Source organism: Symphalangus syndactylus, chromosome 17 (assembly GCF_028878055.3).
Source record: "Symphalangus syndactylus isolate Jambi chromosome 17, NHGRI_mSymSyn1-v2.1_pri, whole genome shotgun sequence".
Classification (NCBI taxonomy): domain Eukaryota; kingdom Metazoa; phylum Chordata; class Mammalia; order Primates; family Hylobatidae; genus Symphalangus; species Symphalangus syndactylus.
The window spans coordinates 77,999,762-78,015,030 of NC_072439.2; the positions used below are offsets into that span (position 1 = coordinate 77,999,762).

General features: G+C 33.8%; 1 long non-coding RNA gene across 1 annotated transcript in view; it reads left to right on the plus strand.

Moving 5' to 3' along the window:
* LOC134733088 (uncharacterized) overlaps positions 1–7,989 on the plus strand; it is a 73,509-nt gene extending 65,520 nt beyond the window's left edge. Inside the window, exon 4 of the long non-coding RNA XR_010116651.1 lies at positions 7,827–7,989. This is a non-coding gene — a long non-coding RNA (uncharacterized lncRNA). The remainder of the gene's footprint in view (positions 1–7,826) is intronic.
* The last annotated feature ends 7,280 nt before the right edge of the window (positions 7,990–15,269 follow it).

Here is a 15,269-nt window from a genome sequence, read left to right on the forward strand (position 1 = left end):
AAGGAAGGAGGCTATGGCTATATGGAGGAGAGCTGCCTGGTAAGCAGGAGCAGCGAAAGAAAGAGAGAGAGAGAGAGAGAGAGAGCGAGAGAAAGAGAGAGAGGAGAGAGAGGAGAGAGAAAGAAAGAAAAAGAAAGAGAAAGAAAAAGAAAGATAAAGAAGAGAGAGAGGGAGAGAGAAGGAAGGAAGGAAGGGAGAAAGAAAGGGAAATTTCAGGGTTTTGTCTATTGCAAATAAGTTAGGTAACAATTCCCAAACATTTGCTAGTTTTCAAATTATTTTCTAAGCACTTTATGAGTACTAATCATCTAGCAAACTTATTCGTTAGAATATTATCTTTATTTTATTAAAAAGGAATCTCAGAAAGTTAACGAAACTAGTTTAACTGTATATATCTGATAATTGGTGAAACTAGAATTTTTGTTCATACATTCTGCTTCCAAAGTCCACCTTTTAACTACTATTTGAAGCTGTTACAGTTCTTTGTAATGAAAGGTTTGAAGGGTAGATATTTGGATCTTCTTGCTGATTGTAAGCTCTTCTTAATATTTGCAGTCAGTTCCTCTGTTATTGTCTCAGAATTTCATTTGTCCTAAGAGAGTGGAGGAACTGGAGATAGGTAGGGATCCGAAAGATCACTGGAATACTTAGTTCATTTTTCCTCTTGAAACTTTATATTGGGGAAGCAGAGTTACTTTCTTCTGAAAGTGAATCTGGGGACAACATTTTAAAATGGCTTTCTTGGCATTCATAAAGCTGGGAACAGGGTTTTATTTGGAATCAAGCTGTTCTCTAAACACCGCCAAGAAAGAAAGTTGAAAAGAGGTCAGGGAAGTACAAGGTGATATTTTATTGGGTCAGAATTCATATTATAACCCCATGCACTTATAGCTGAGTAATCACATTTCCTGTGCAACAATAGTAATGTTGCCACAACTATACAAACTACAAAATGCTTTCTCATCATACATAAGATCCACTTAATAACACTGGTAAAAAGATATGCCACAGACGATATGCATATTTGACAAAAAGCTCCTATACACAGAATTCTTAAAATGCAAAAATAATGAATGTCAAAACAATAAAACTAATAATTAGTATCATGAGCAAAAGACTTCAACAGTCACATCAAAATAGAAAATATCAAATGGCTAAGAAGCATCTGATTAGATGTTAATCCATTTACTAACACTACAATTTATGCATATTTCATTATAATTTTTAAAATAAGCTTCTTATTTATATATGACATAACTATATAAAATGAGTACTGGAAGTGTAAAACTTGATGGGTTTTAATAACATGAATGCACCCATGTAACTGGCTTTTGGATTGAGAGAAATAACATTGACAACACAAGACATCATCACGTCCTTCCTAGTCACTCTCCTTCCTTAAGTGTACTTACTTTCTGACTTTGGACACACAGCGTGGTTTTGAATTTTACATAGGTGGAGTCATGAAGTTGGTACTTTTTTGTGTCTTAATCTTCCAGTCAAAATTCACCTGTGTTCTTGTACAGAGCTATAGTTCAGATGAATTATTGTACAGTAATCAATTGTATAAATATACCATGGTGAATTTATCCACTTGTCTTTTGATGGAGGTTTAGATTGTTTCCAGTTTCATCTATTACGTGCTTTTGTGAAATACTTCTTCATGTATTTTGGTGAACATATGTATACATTTCTCTTAAGTTTTTATCTATGAGTGGAACTGCCCAGTTTAGGATATACATATGTTCAGACTTAGTAGTTTCTGACAAAAGAGTTTTTAGTGAGATTATGTCAATATACATTAACACCAGCAGTATGTGAGTTCCAGTTGCTACATACTAAGACTAACATTTGTCCTATAATTTGTTAATTCATATGGGTTTATAATGATGCCTCTTTTTTTTATTTTACTTTAAGCTCTGGGATACATGTGCAGAATGTGAAGGTTTGTTACATTGGTATTCATGTGCCATGGTGGTTTGCTGCACCTATCAACCTGTCATCTAGGTTTTAAGTCCCACATGCATTAGGTGTTTGTCCTAATGCTCTCGCTCCCCTTGCCCCTTACACCCTAACAGGCCCCGGTGTGTGATGTGCCTCTCCCTGTGTCCATGTGTTCTCATTGTTCAACTCCCACTTATGAGTGAGAACATAAGGTGTTCGGTTTTCTGTTCCTGTATTAGTTTGCTGAGAATGGTGGCTTCCAGCTTCATCCATGTCCCTGCAAAGGACACGAACTCATTTTTCTTTTCTTTTTTTTTTTTTTTTTTTGAGATGAAGTCTTGCCCTGTCACCCAGGCTGGAATGCAATGGCATGATCTCGGCTCACTGCAACCTCCGCCTCCCGGGTTCAAGCGATTCTCCTGCCTCAGCCTCCCAAGTAGTTGGGATTACAGGCGCGTGCCTCCACGCCCAGCTAATTTTTGTATTTTTAGTAGAGACAGGGTTTCACCATGTTGGCCAAGCTGGTCTCGAACTCCTGACCTCGTGATCCACCCACCTCGGTCTCCCAAAGTGCTGGGATTACAGGCGTGATTACCGTGTCCAGCCCAAACTCATTCTTTTTTATGGCTTCATAGTATTCCATGAATTACTCTGGTAACCAATGAAGTCTGCAACTATTCAGGTGTTTGTTTATTAGGCATTTTGACACTTTCTTTTTTGATGTGACTTTGAAGCCTTTGCTCATAATACTAATAATTATTTTTATTGCATTGACTTTTATTATTATTGCATTTTAAGAATTCTGTATCAGATATGCATATCTCTTTGTCAGATATGCATATCATCTGTGGGTATACTTTTTTACTCTCTTGATGTCTTTGAATAAGAAAACATCCTTACTTTTATTGTAATCCTATTTATCACATTTTCCCCCCTCCAGTTAGTGCTTTTTCAGTTCAGTTCAAGAAAACTTGCCTTCTTCTAAGGCAGTTAAAATTTTATAACTTTTTTAAAATTATGTTTTACTTGCACATGTAGAATAACAATCAAACTGGAGTTAATATTTTTTTTTTTTTTGAGATAGAGTCTTGCTCTGTTGCCCAGGCTGGAGTGCAGTGGCGTGATCTCAGCTCACTGCAACATCCACCTCCCAGTTCAAGCGATTCTCCTGCCTCAGCCTCCTGATTAGCTGGGATTCCAGGTGCATACCACCACACCTGGCTAATTTTTGTATTTTTAGTAGAGACAGGGTTTCACCATGTTGGTCAGGCTGGTCTCGAACTGTTGACCTCGTGATCTGCCCGCCTTGGTCTCCCAAAGTGCTGGGATTACAGGCGTGAGCCACTGTGCCCGACCAAGATTTCTTTTTATTTTACATAATTATCCAATGGACTCAGTATCTTTTATTAAAGAAGAGCGTCCTTTTCCATCGCACTGCAATGTCCCCTTTGTCACAGTTCAAATGAGTGGAGATGTGTGGCTGTTTCTGGACTTGCTGTTCTATTCCTTTGGCCACTTCTCTTTGTTCCAGTCCCTTATTGCCTTATTTATCTAGGTTTGTAATAAATCATCATGTCTAACAGTAAAAGCCTTTTAACTTTGTTTCTTTTTCATCTTTTTCATCAATATTATCTTGGATACTTGCATTTCCATTTCCATTTTATGATGAGCTTACTAATTTGTTTCATGAAATTACTGAGCCTTTGATTATGTTTAATCTATAGATCAATTTTAGAAAAATTGATGCCTTCATAATATTGAATCTTTCAACCTAAGAACATAGTATACATTTTTTTTATTTACTCCGGTCTTCTCTAATTTCTATCACTAATTTCAATTGTTTTCAAGATAAAACTATCACACGTCATTTATAAGAATCAGCCCTTTGTTTTTGATATTATTTTAAAAGCTATTTTTTAAAAAAATTTATTTTCTACGTATTTTAATATATGTAAAATTGATTTTTGTTTATTGAGTTTATACCTGATCTTTATATATTTAATCTTAATTTATTAAATTACATTGGAATAATTAATTTTTTTAGGGACAGTGGTTACTTTAGAGACACCTTTAAGTGTGCTGTTTACCATGTTTTTCTAGACTGTTTTTATCAAATTAGGGAAGTTTCTTTCTCCTCCTGATTAGGTATTGAGTTTTTAATAAGTTTTTCTATTTATCATTTATCGGAGAAAATTATTTTTCTCCTTTTTTAAGGCAATCTGGTGAATTACATTGAATGTCAAATGTTAAACCACCCTGTGCATCAGAAAATATAATTAATCATAATATGTTATTTTTCCAAACATTACTGGACTTCACTTGCTAATGTTCAGTTTGTTAATGTTATATTAGTGAGAGAAAATTTTCAGAAATTTATACTTTATTTTAATAAAGTTTTACTGGGTTTGGTGTTAACAAGGCTGGTCTCATAAAATGAATTGGAGTGGGAAGTATTAACTTATGTTTTAATTTTCCCTGGAAGAATTTGTGTAAGATTTGCTGTTATTTATTACTTAGATGTTTGCTCTAAATAAATGGATGATGCGTCCTGAAAAGTTTTTGTTGTTAATGTTGTTTTAAATTTAGAGACTTTTTAGTAGATATAAAACTAATAAATTTTCTAACTCTTTTTGTGTCAGTTTGGATAAGTTGTGTTTTTCAAGGGTTTTGTTCATTTCATCTAAATTTTCAAATTCATTGCCTAAAGTTTTAAAATAACAAATCTGTTTAATATTTATAGAATCTATGGTTCTCATTCTTAGTGTTGTTTTTTCTACACCCTCTAATTTTTTCTTAATGAATCTGGTAGTGGTTTATGAACTTTACTATCATTTTTCTTTTTCTTTTTTCTTTCTTTTCTTTTCTTTTTTTTTTTTGTGTGTGTGTGTGTGCATGTGTGTGTGTGTGAGATGGAGTCTCACTCTGTCGCCCAGGCTGGAGTGCAGTTGTGTGATCTTGGCTCACTGCAACTTCAGCCTCCCAGGTTAAAGTGATTCTCCTGCCTCAGCCTCCCGAGTAGCTGGGATTAAAGGCATGCACCATCATGCCCAGCTAATTTTTGTATTTTTAGTAGAATCGGGGTTTCATTATGTTGGCCAGGATGGTCTCAAACCCATGACTTCGGGTGATCCGCCTGCCCAGGCCTCCCAAAGTGCTGGGATTACAGGCATGAGCTATTGCACCCGGCCCGACTATCATTTTTCAAGAACCAAATCTTGGATTGATTGATACTTTCCCTTATTGTTCATTTGTTTTGTATTTTTTAGTTGTTGATTTCTGCTATTGTGTTTATAATTTCCTTCCTAGCAATTTTTTATGTTTAACATACTGCTTGAGTCCAAGCTACTTTATTCTTTGATTTCTCCTTTTCTAGTGTATGCAATATAAAAAATATTTTAACATTATTATTGCTTTTCTAGATATTCCTGGTAGGTGCATTGGGTCACAGGTATCCCATTATATTTTGAAATAGAAATTCATTATTACTGTATTTAATTATATTTTTTTGGAACAAAGGATTTGTATGTTAATTGTTAAAATGCTTATAATATATAGTTACAGATATATGCATGTATATGTTTATGCAGTGTATTTTAAGATAATTGAATTTGTTGCAATGCTATCAAAAATATATTACTATTAAATTTTATGTTTTTAAACACATTATTCTCTATATTGTAGTTTCCATATTATAAAATATTTTAGAATATAATTCTTGTTTTATAGTATTTCATTTTGCAGTAGTATCATGTATCATTATGTTTATATTTCCATATTTATAGAAATTTAGATTTTCTCTTTTTTTGTTAGTCTAATTTTTTCTCCTATTTGCATATCTGTATCTCTTTGTTAAAATCATAAATTGTTTCCCTAAGGCAGTCTCAGAAAATTATAATTACCAGGTCAAAATGAGTAACTTCTTAAAGACAACAAGAGATGTTTCAAGAAGACAAAATATTTTTACTTCTATTTAAAGATGAGTAAACGAAGGCTTGGAAGCATAGATAATGCTGGAAATTAAAATCTATTAACTATCAGAGGTAACATTATAGTTCACTGTACCTTCTTGTATAATTTAGTACCTTCTTACTGAGGTACTTTTATGCAATTTGATGTTATAAGAAAACAAAATTGCCGGCCGGGCGCGGTGGCTCACGCTTGTAATCCCAGCACTTTGGGAGGCCGAGGCGGGCGGATCACGAGGTCAGGAGATCGAGACCATGGTGAAACCCCGTCTCTACTAAAAAATACAAAAAAAAATTAGCCGGGCGCGGTGGCGGGCGCCTGTAGTCCCAGCTACTCGGAGGCTGAGGCAGGAGAATGGCGTGAACCCGGGAGGCGGAGCTTGCAGTGAGCCGAGATTGCGCCACTGCACTCCAGCCCGGGCGACAGAGCGAGACTCTGTCTCAAAAAAAAAAAAAAAAAGAAAAGAAAACAAAATTCATCCACTGGAAACATTGTATAGACCACAGTGAAAGTCAAATCAGAAATAAAAACATTAGGCATTGTGGTATTAAATTACTGACGTCGATTATTTTTTTCTAAGAGTTCAGGGAGAAAAAAATCTTACCACAAGAATCGGCTGCTCTGCCTTCCAGTTCACTTTCAAACCCCTTCAAATACATCAATATCTTCCTGACCATATCAACATTATTTTTAAAAGTTAGACAATGAACTTGAATTTTCTGCAGATGGCAAGTCATTTACTGAAATGGAAATAAAGTATGAATCCCGAGGGATATCATGACCCATTAACAGTGGGATGCAGTCCTACATTGAATAATAATTTAGAGCTATTACTAAGATAATTAGAGAGCCAGTTTGCTGCCGGACGGGTTAGACCTTAGCTTCTCCTTTTATTAAAAAGAAGATCCTGATCTGTAAATGAAAAGAACCCAAAGTTCATTAATACCATAACCCCAACATCTGCCTGCCATAAAAAGATAATAATTTAGTATAAATTAATTTCAACTCTTCAGGTGCTGCAGATTTTATCAGACAATTACATCACTGGCATTCATTTTCACGTTGTATTACTTTCAACTTAAAGTTAAATGTTCCCTAATATTTGTTCAACAATGGATACTAGCAAAAAGGCATTTTAGGAAAATTATTTTTTTCTAACTTCTATTGAAAAAGAGTTTTTACACACACTGTTTCTTTCAGTTTTCACTGTGTTGCCTTTAAAAGACCAGTGTGAAATTCCAAACAAAGCCAATGTGTTGGATAAAAACAAAAATGACACTGAGACCTTGTCAAAGAGATTCCTATGGTTCACTTCACCAAGACTTCCCCATACTATTTAAAGATCAATAAGGACAAATTTTCCTTCATATTTCCATCTATATTCTCCCTAAAACTGATTTTTGCTTCCTCAAGCAAAGCTTCACTAAGAAGCAATTAACTGCATGCCATTACCTAGCACAAAGAAAGGAGAGAACTAATGATGTTAGCCATGGCCTCTCTCCCCTCCCCATTGTCCTGTGTCTCTTATATACACTTTATTGTAGATAGAGCAAACTGGATACCTCAGTTCTCTTTCTAGGTAGGAGAAGATGTTAATAGCAAGACGGAATTGAAACCCTATCTTGTTCTTTCTTTTTTTGATTGATATTATCAAAACATATTTGAATAGACATTCATAATTCCCTTGAGAATATAGTGGTGATACGGAAGTTTTCTAATCGTATAATTCCCACTTTCTAACAGAATAAACTATGAAGTTTGCTAGAAAAATATCCAAACCAGCAATTAAAAAAAGTGGGGTTTTTTTGTTTGTTTGTTTTTGTTATTTGTTTTTTTTTGAGACCGAGTTTCTCTCTTGTTGTCCAGACTGGGGATCAATGGCGCCATCTCGGCTAACTGCAACCTCTGCCTCCCAGGTTCAAGCGATTCTCCTGCCTCAGCCTCCCAAGTAGCTGGATTACTGGCATGCAACACCACTCTCAGCTGATTTTGTATTTTTAGTAGAGACGAGGTTTCTCCATGTTGGTCAGGCTGATCTGGAACCCCCGACCACAGGTGATCCGCCCGCCTTGGCCTCAGAAAATGGAGTTTTAATTCAAGCTCTGCTATTGTGTTCCCTGACCTTCAGCAGGCAGGTAATGTCTCTGGAAATTATTTTCCCCTTCTGCAAATAGAGCACTTGAATTAGTGGACCTCTAAATTTTTCAGCTCTGTAAGTCTAAGAATCATTATTAAAAGATACCGAATGTTTACTAGTTATACATAACTCTGTATGAATCTCTCTTCTGTAGTAAATGTGGGCAAGAATTTTGATTGAAATAGCAATACCCAGCATGCTGATGGTATAAGCAATTGTTATTGAGATAACAAATTAAACAAAATATTTCAAATGAATAAAATAGTTCAAATGAAAGTATTTGAAGAATATGCAAAATAGAGACTCATTATACTTTCAAAATCTGACAAATTCCTGGTTACTGAGTGAAGTTAAACAACCCAGGAATCGTGTTTCATAAAATAAAGTTTTAAATTAAGTTTCCCAAAGCATTTAGTACAAGTAAATTCATGTATTTGACAAAAATATTTTCCCCTTGCCATTTAGATATGATTAAGAAACTATTCTGGACAGTTCTAATTCAGGATGACTTAGTGTTATAATTCAACTAATAGGTTGTGAAAAATTATTGCTTATCTGCATTTTGTGCAAATACAGTTTACGATTTAATTATATTTCATAAGCAAAAATGCATTGTAAATTTTATTCTTAAAATTCATAACATTTAACACAGACTTTCAGAGCAATTTCACACTTTAGAAGGAGAGTAAATCCATAATGACTTCAAGCTGATAACTGAAACACAATTTAGGAAAGTATTCACAGCAGATAAGTGGTATATTTACACTGAAGAGCCCCAAATTGGTATGTTTTCCTTCCATGTTCCATAACTCTTCCTATCGCATATTATGATACTGGTCATTCATATGTACTTTATAATATTAATTTATTAATTTATTTGAACTGGAGGCAGGAATAGCTCCTTGGTAGCTTAGTCTTTAATAAAACTTTTACATGAAAGGCAAAATGTGTGGTTATTTGTATTATGTATCTAGCCACTGATTAGTTTCCCAGACGTAGTTATGAACTTGGTGATAATCACCTCAATTATTTGCATTACCTTTAGTACTGTGTCCGATCCTGAGAAAAATTCTGTTTACTATAGGTGATCCGAGACACCAATATGCTTGTTTTAGTCTTTGAAATTTGAATACTAGAAGTAGGGAGTTAATTTAGCTGATGAAAGGGGTAGAAAGGGGACAATACAAAATATTTTACTAAAGGGCATCTTTAAGATGCCCTGAAACTTTACTTGTGTCAGAAATAACTTGATCTCTTTGGCAACTTTAAACTATAACCCAAGTACAGGAGCAGCTTGATTTGTAGTTGTCTTGTGTGTAGTGGTAATACTATTCAGCAGACTATTACAGGCATTAGTTGACTGGTCATTGTGAACTTCATATTATAAAGGCCTCCTCTAGATAGTCCCATATCATAAATGATTTTTAAGCTAAATTATACAACTAACCAAAATAGCAATAAATAAAAGAGAATTACATATTGGCATCATAAAAACATTAACAATACAGTTTACCCTCCATATCCATGTACTCCATGTCCGTGGTTTCCACAAACCATGGATAGAAAATACTCAAAAAAAAATCACACAGCCAAATTAGTGGCTCATGCCTGTAATCCCAGCACTTTGGGAGGCTGAGGCGGGCAGATCACCTGAAGTCAGGAGTTTGAGATCAGTCGGTCAACATGAGGAAACCCTGTCTCTACTAAAAATACAGAATTAGCCAGGTGTAGTGGCACACACCTGTAGTCCCAGCTACTCGGGAGGCTGAGGAAAGAGAATCGCTTGAACCCAGGAGGCAAAGATTGCAGTGAGCCAAGATCGTACCACTGTACTCCAGCCTGGGCAACAGAGCAAGATTCCATCTAAAAAAAAAAATTAAATTTAAAACATTTAAAAATGGAAAGAAGAAATTGCACCCGTACTGAATATGTACAGGCATTTTTTTCCTTGTCATTATTCCCCACATAATACCATGGAACAACTATTTATCCAGTATTTACATTGTGTTAGGTATTATAAATAATCTAGAGACAATTTAAAATACACAGGAGGATGTAACTAGGCTACATGCAAATACTATGCCATTTTATATAACAGACTTGAGCATCCATAGAGTTTGCTATTTGCAGGGATTTCTTGATATCAGTCCACCATGGATACCAAGGGATGGCTGTACTTTCATTTTAAAACATTCTGTGCTATCCACCGTATTCTGTATTTTCTAAAGAAAAGCTCTAATTCTCAGAACAACAGAACAACTCTCTAAAGAGGTTCTCTTACCCTGTGTTACCAACTTGGAAGTTTAGTTTTAGGATTTTTTTTGAATTATTAGCCAAAAGGCCAATAAGACAAAAATGTGTGTGATCCAAGATATTTATATAATTCAAAGCCTGTACTTGATCCAACAAACCCTATTGACAGTATCATCCTGCTTCATTCAGTCTCTGACAGTAGCTGTTACTTGAAACTGATGTGATGAAATGGAGGAATAGGGTAAGGATGTCTTATCGCATGTTCTGAATCATCTCAAAATTTATTCACAAATATGCTATAATAAAAACTCTGATACAAAACTTGACTAAAACTTTTTATTTTTATATATGTGCTATGCTATACCAACGACCCTCCCTCTCAATATACACATACACATATCACTAACAGAGATAAATGAAAACATAACAGATATCAAAAATTTACTGAATGTTATTAAGGGTTAGACCTTAGCTTCTTTATTTATTGAAAAGCAGATTCTTGTCTGTAAATGAAAAAAATCCAAAGTTAATTAATATCATAACCCCAAAATTTCTGCCTGCCATAAAAAGATAATGAAGTAAACATATCTGTTCAAAAGTTATGGTAGGACTTACCAAGTCACACTATTTGGTTTTCCTCTCCTTTCAGGTATCTGGAGAATTACTTTTCTCTGTTCCTTTGAGTATAAGTATGGGCATATGACTAATCCTGGTCCCTAAAATCTGGGTAGAATTTGTATGTGGCATTTTTCAGGAAATACTTTTAGTTGCCAGTACTCAATTCTCCATTTTTTTCTTCTGCCTCTGCAAACCCTAAAGCCTCATAGTAGGATGGTAATATCACAAGATTGTGACTACTCTCTTACTTTTAGAAGTCTGAGTGTCTATAATGAGCAGAGTTCTTCTGATGACATGTGGAATTAGCCAGAAATAAGAGTTCGTATATGAAATTTTTATGTGCAATATGTAATATAATTTCAAAGGGATATATAGCTTGCAACAGTCCAGTGTGGGCTGTGAACATATACCTTTGGTACTATATATTTACACTCCTCTGCCTGAGGAATCCTGCATTACAACAAAATGGTTATAGCTTTATACTGTCCAATTCTGCTCCTCATTCAGCCACGTTCAAGTCTGCAGAATATACCAAAAAAATCTTTAGGGGATTTTTCTGTTCAAACAATATTTTCTACTCCAAAATGGAACCAGATGGAATAAGATGTCTTGAATACTGACCCATATCAATCTAAAAAATTAAAATACAAAAAAAACAAAAGGCAGAGTTGATCCAGCATGTACTTATTGATCCAGCAGATAACTTCAGATTACTAGAACATGAAAGACCTGAAGAGAGCACATTTTGTCTGTGTGAATTTATTCCCATTTGTGTTCAATTCCTACTCTAGTATTTTTCCATGATAACATACTGTGAGTCATCTTTTCATAGACAAGGAAATATTTCTTGCTTTTAGCAGCTTAAGGAAAAAAAGCAGTTTAGAAATTATTCCAAACTCCACATCTTTGAAGAAACAACTTTTTTGTTGCCTTAGACATTATTTTATTATTGGGAATTCCACAAAAACTCATAGCTCTGGATATTGGACAGATGTTTGGTGGGAGAATTAAGTTTAGAGTACAAAAGATGATTTGTGCATAAAATTAGTTTTTATTGTTTATAAAATACATGCATATTTATGTAATCATTTATACCTTTCATCAGTTACTTTTCCAATGTCACATATTTACAACTTTAAGCAACATTATTTAATTGTGATATAAGACAACTTTCACTTTCCTTATCAAATTAAGCATGATGACAGTGTATTTCTCTCAAAAGTCATAACAAATTACTGCATTATTTGTAAGAACATACAATAATCTGATATATTTAATTGCTTTCATGCATATGTGAACTTTTTGTCATTAAAATGGTTAAAACTCCAGAGAAGTAAAAATATTACCCAAAAATGATAGTAAAGTAACATGAGCTATTGTCGAGACATTTAAAGGGAGTTAAGTAAACATGCACAAATAAAAGATGCGATATAATAACTATCTCTAAAGTATGGATGATCAAACTATTAAAATAATTCTTTGTACATTTTATATTTACTCTGACAATGGTCAGAGCTGTTTCACATTCAACCTTTTAAATGATTTCTTAAAGCTAGATGACTGTGTTGAAGAAAAAATCTAGATTCAAATCCAGTTGCAGTCTACTGTATTCACTTCTTTAAATGATGTCAACACAGGTAATATAACCTCATTATTATGCAGAAGAAAGTCATCCCAAAGATCAAAGAATGAGAGCTGATACAAATTATAATTAACATGCTATAGCTGTTTAAGTGTTCAGTGACTTCAGTTCATTTTATGTGACCATTCATTTAATTATCCTCTGTTGTCTGCTTCCATAGATGACCAATTCCAGTTATGAAATGTAGTCTCTATGGAGTTGCCAATTCTTCTGTTTTGTTACTGTCTTTTGGGCTGAAGTCATTACAATTGTGTAATTCTATGCCTTTAAAAGTATGAGGATGTTTTTATATAAATTAAGTTACAGAAAAACTGGACAAGTTGATAATTATTTACTATCTCTTTGTCAAGTTTAATTTTATTTTTCTCATGTCTCAAGCTATTTCTCATTTTCTAAGGCTTTGTTAAAATTAGAAGCTGGGAAAAATAATTTTCAGTTGGCCTTTGGAGGTATATAATGTGAAAAATTTATCTTCTTAATTGAATTGCACACTTATATGTGTGCTTTTCTGTTTCTACATTTCATTTTAAAAGTTAAAAGAAATGTAACCTTTAATTTTAATAGAGTAGCTTCAAGTATATCTAACATATAAGGATTATCTGTGCTTTTTCAAAATTCGAGACAGAGTCTTGCTCTATTGCCCAGGCTGGATTGCAGTGGCACTATTATAACACACTGCAGCCTTGAACTCCTGGGCCCAGGTGATCCTCCAGCCCCAGCTTTCCAAAGTGCTGGGATTACAGGTGTGAGCCACCATGCCTCTTTCTAGTTGTACATTTTTGTTTTATTTTATTTTTATACAATTTCCTTGACCATAGTCTGGGAAACTGATTCAGAAGCTCTAGGGTAGAGTCAGATTATTTGAAATTATTTTTAAGAAGATCTCCAGTGATTTTGTTCCCCTCCAAGATTTGAAACAACTTTAATACATGGAGATGAAGCAGAGGGAAAAACTTACATACCCACAAGCCAGAAGGGTTCAGTAAATAACACAGATCATTTACATTGCAGTTTATTGATTTGATGATTGCATTTCTCAATAAATAAAAAGTCATGCCAGTGAGGTAACTATGAGCAGAAGAACAAATGAATTGTGGGGTGCATGTATAATGGAATACACTATTCCATCAATATTGAATGAACTAGATGGAAACTGAATGGATCTCACCAATATATTTAGCAAACAGAAAAAAATTGCAGAACATATATATAGTGTGATACATGTAAACAGAAGTTGAAGGGCAAAATAAACCATATATTACTTAAGTATATATCAATGAACACATAGGAATTTTAAAAATACCAAATTCAATATAGTCTTTGGTGGAGAGAAGAGGAGAGATACTCAAGATCAACCTTGGTAATGTTGATTTCTTTTTTTAGTGGTGAGGGTAAATTTTTTTTTGTTTTAATAGGAGCCTTACTGCCATTTGTAGCTGAAATATTTCATAAGAAATAGTTTGTTGATTATGGAAATAGCCTGATTTTCATTTTCATACATGCAGAGGAGAGTAAAGGGAGCAGGCGTTTTATGTATCTTCAATACAATAAGTTTAAAATGTCAGAAATCTGTTGACTCGTTTTTGAAAGAGTTGAGAAAATAAAAGGTAGAAAGTAGTGAAGAAAGCTTTTCTAAGACTGCCTTAAATGCCTTGAATTGTCTCTCCTTTCATCTCATGGATGCCATGAGGGAGGTTTACTCATTTAAAATAGTAAGTGAGGCATGCAAAATAAATGAAAAAGTTCTGTATCTATGTTCTTTATTAGTTTCCAATGTCATCATTTATTTTGTTAAATTAATTCACGTTACTTTAGTCTAAAAACCACTAATGAAAAAATCCATTTGGATTCATAGATTAGGTGTGTGACAGCTAAGATTTGAACTTACATGTACCATGCTTCCCTTCCATCCTCAATATTTTTTTTAAAAAAGCACACAAATGCATGAGAATGGTTGCAGATTACTTCCTGAAAGGAAGGAAGCTTTTGTTCTTCATTTTGATTTTAGAGGAGTTATTTAAAAGCCCAGTTATACTCTTCACTTGCAAACATTTTTGGCTATTTGTGAAAGTTCACCTCCAAGGAAATCTAATCAGCCAGACAAGTTATTGTTTCATTTTAGCCTGAAAAAAAAAAATCACACATATATCAAATTACACACACACACACACACACTTTTATGTTAAAGATAGGAGGCCCAAAGAATATAAAATATGGCAATGTGTTTCTAATGTGTTTGAAATGATCATGGCAAATAGTGATTTGCCACTAAATTATTAACAAATTATTTGCATTTGACTTTTGCATCAGTTTCTAATTATCATATAACTTGAAACATATAAACATTGGTTAATACTCTTTTGCAGACATATGATCTTTTAATGGAATTTAATCATTTAATTATACTACTCATGTAATATTTTTAATTCATTAAAAATATTGCTATAAAAATACTACATTTTATAAATGAAAGGTAAGATTTGAAGAAACAAGTTTGAATGTTATCACTTTTTTAATGGTTAAAAAAGGACACTGTTTTATTCTTTTATAATATACCCAGAAACCCAATTGCCAAGGTATTTTTATGTACTTTTCCACAGATGAAGACACTTACACATTAATCTACATTCTAAAACGTGGTAGGTGTCTCAAATGCTAAAGAAACATCCAGTTTAACTGTGAGGCTGACGCTTCAGATGTACCAGAGGA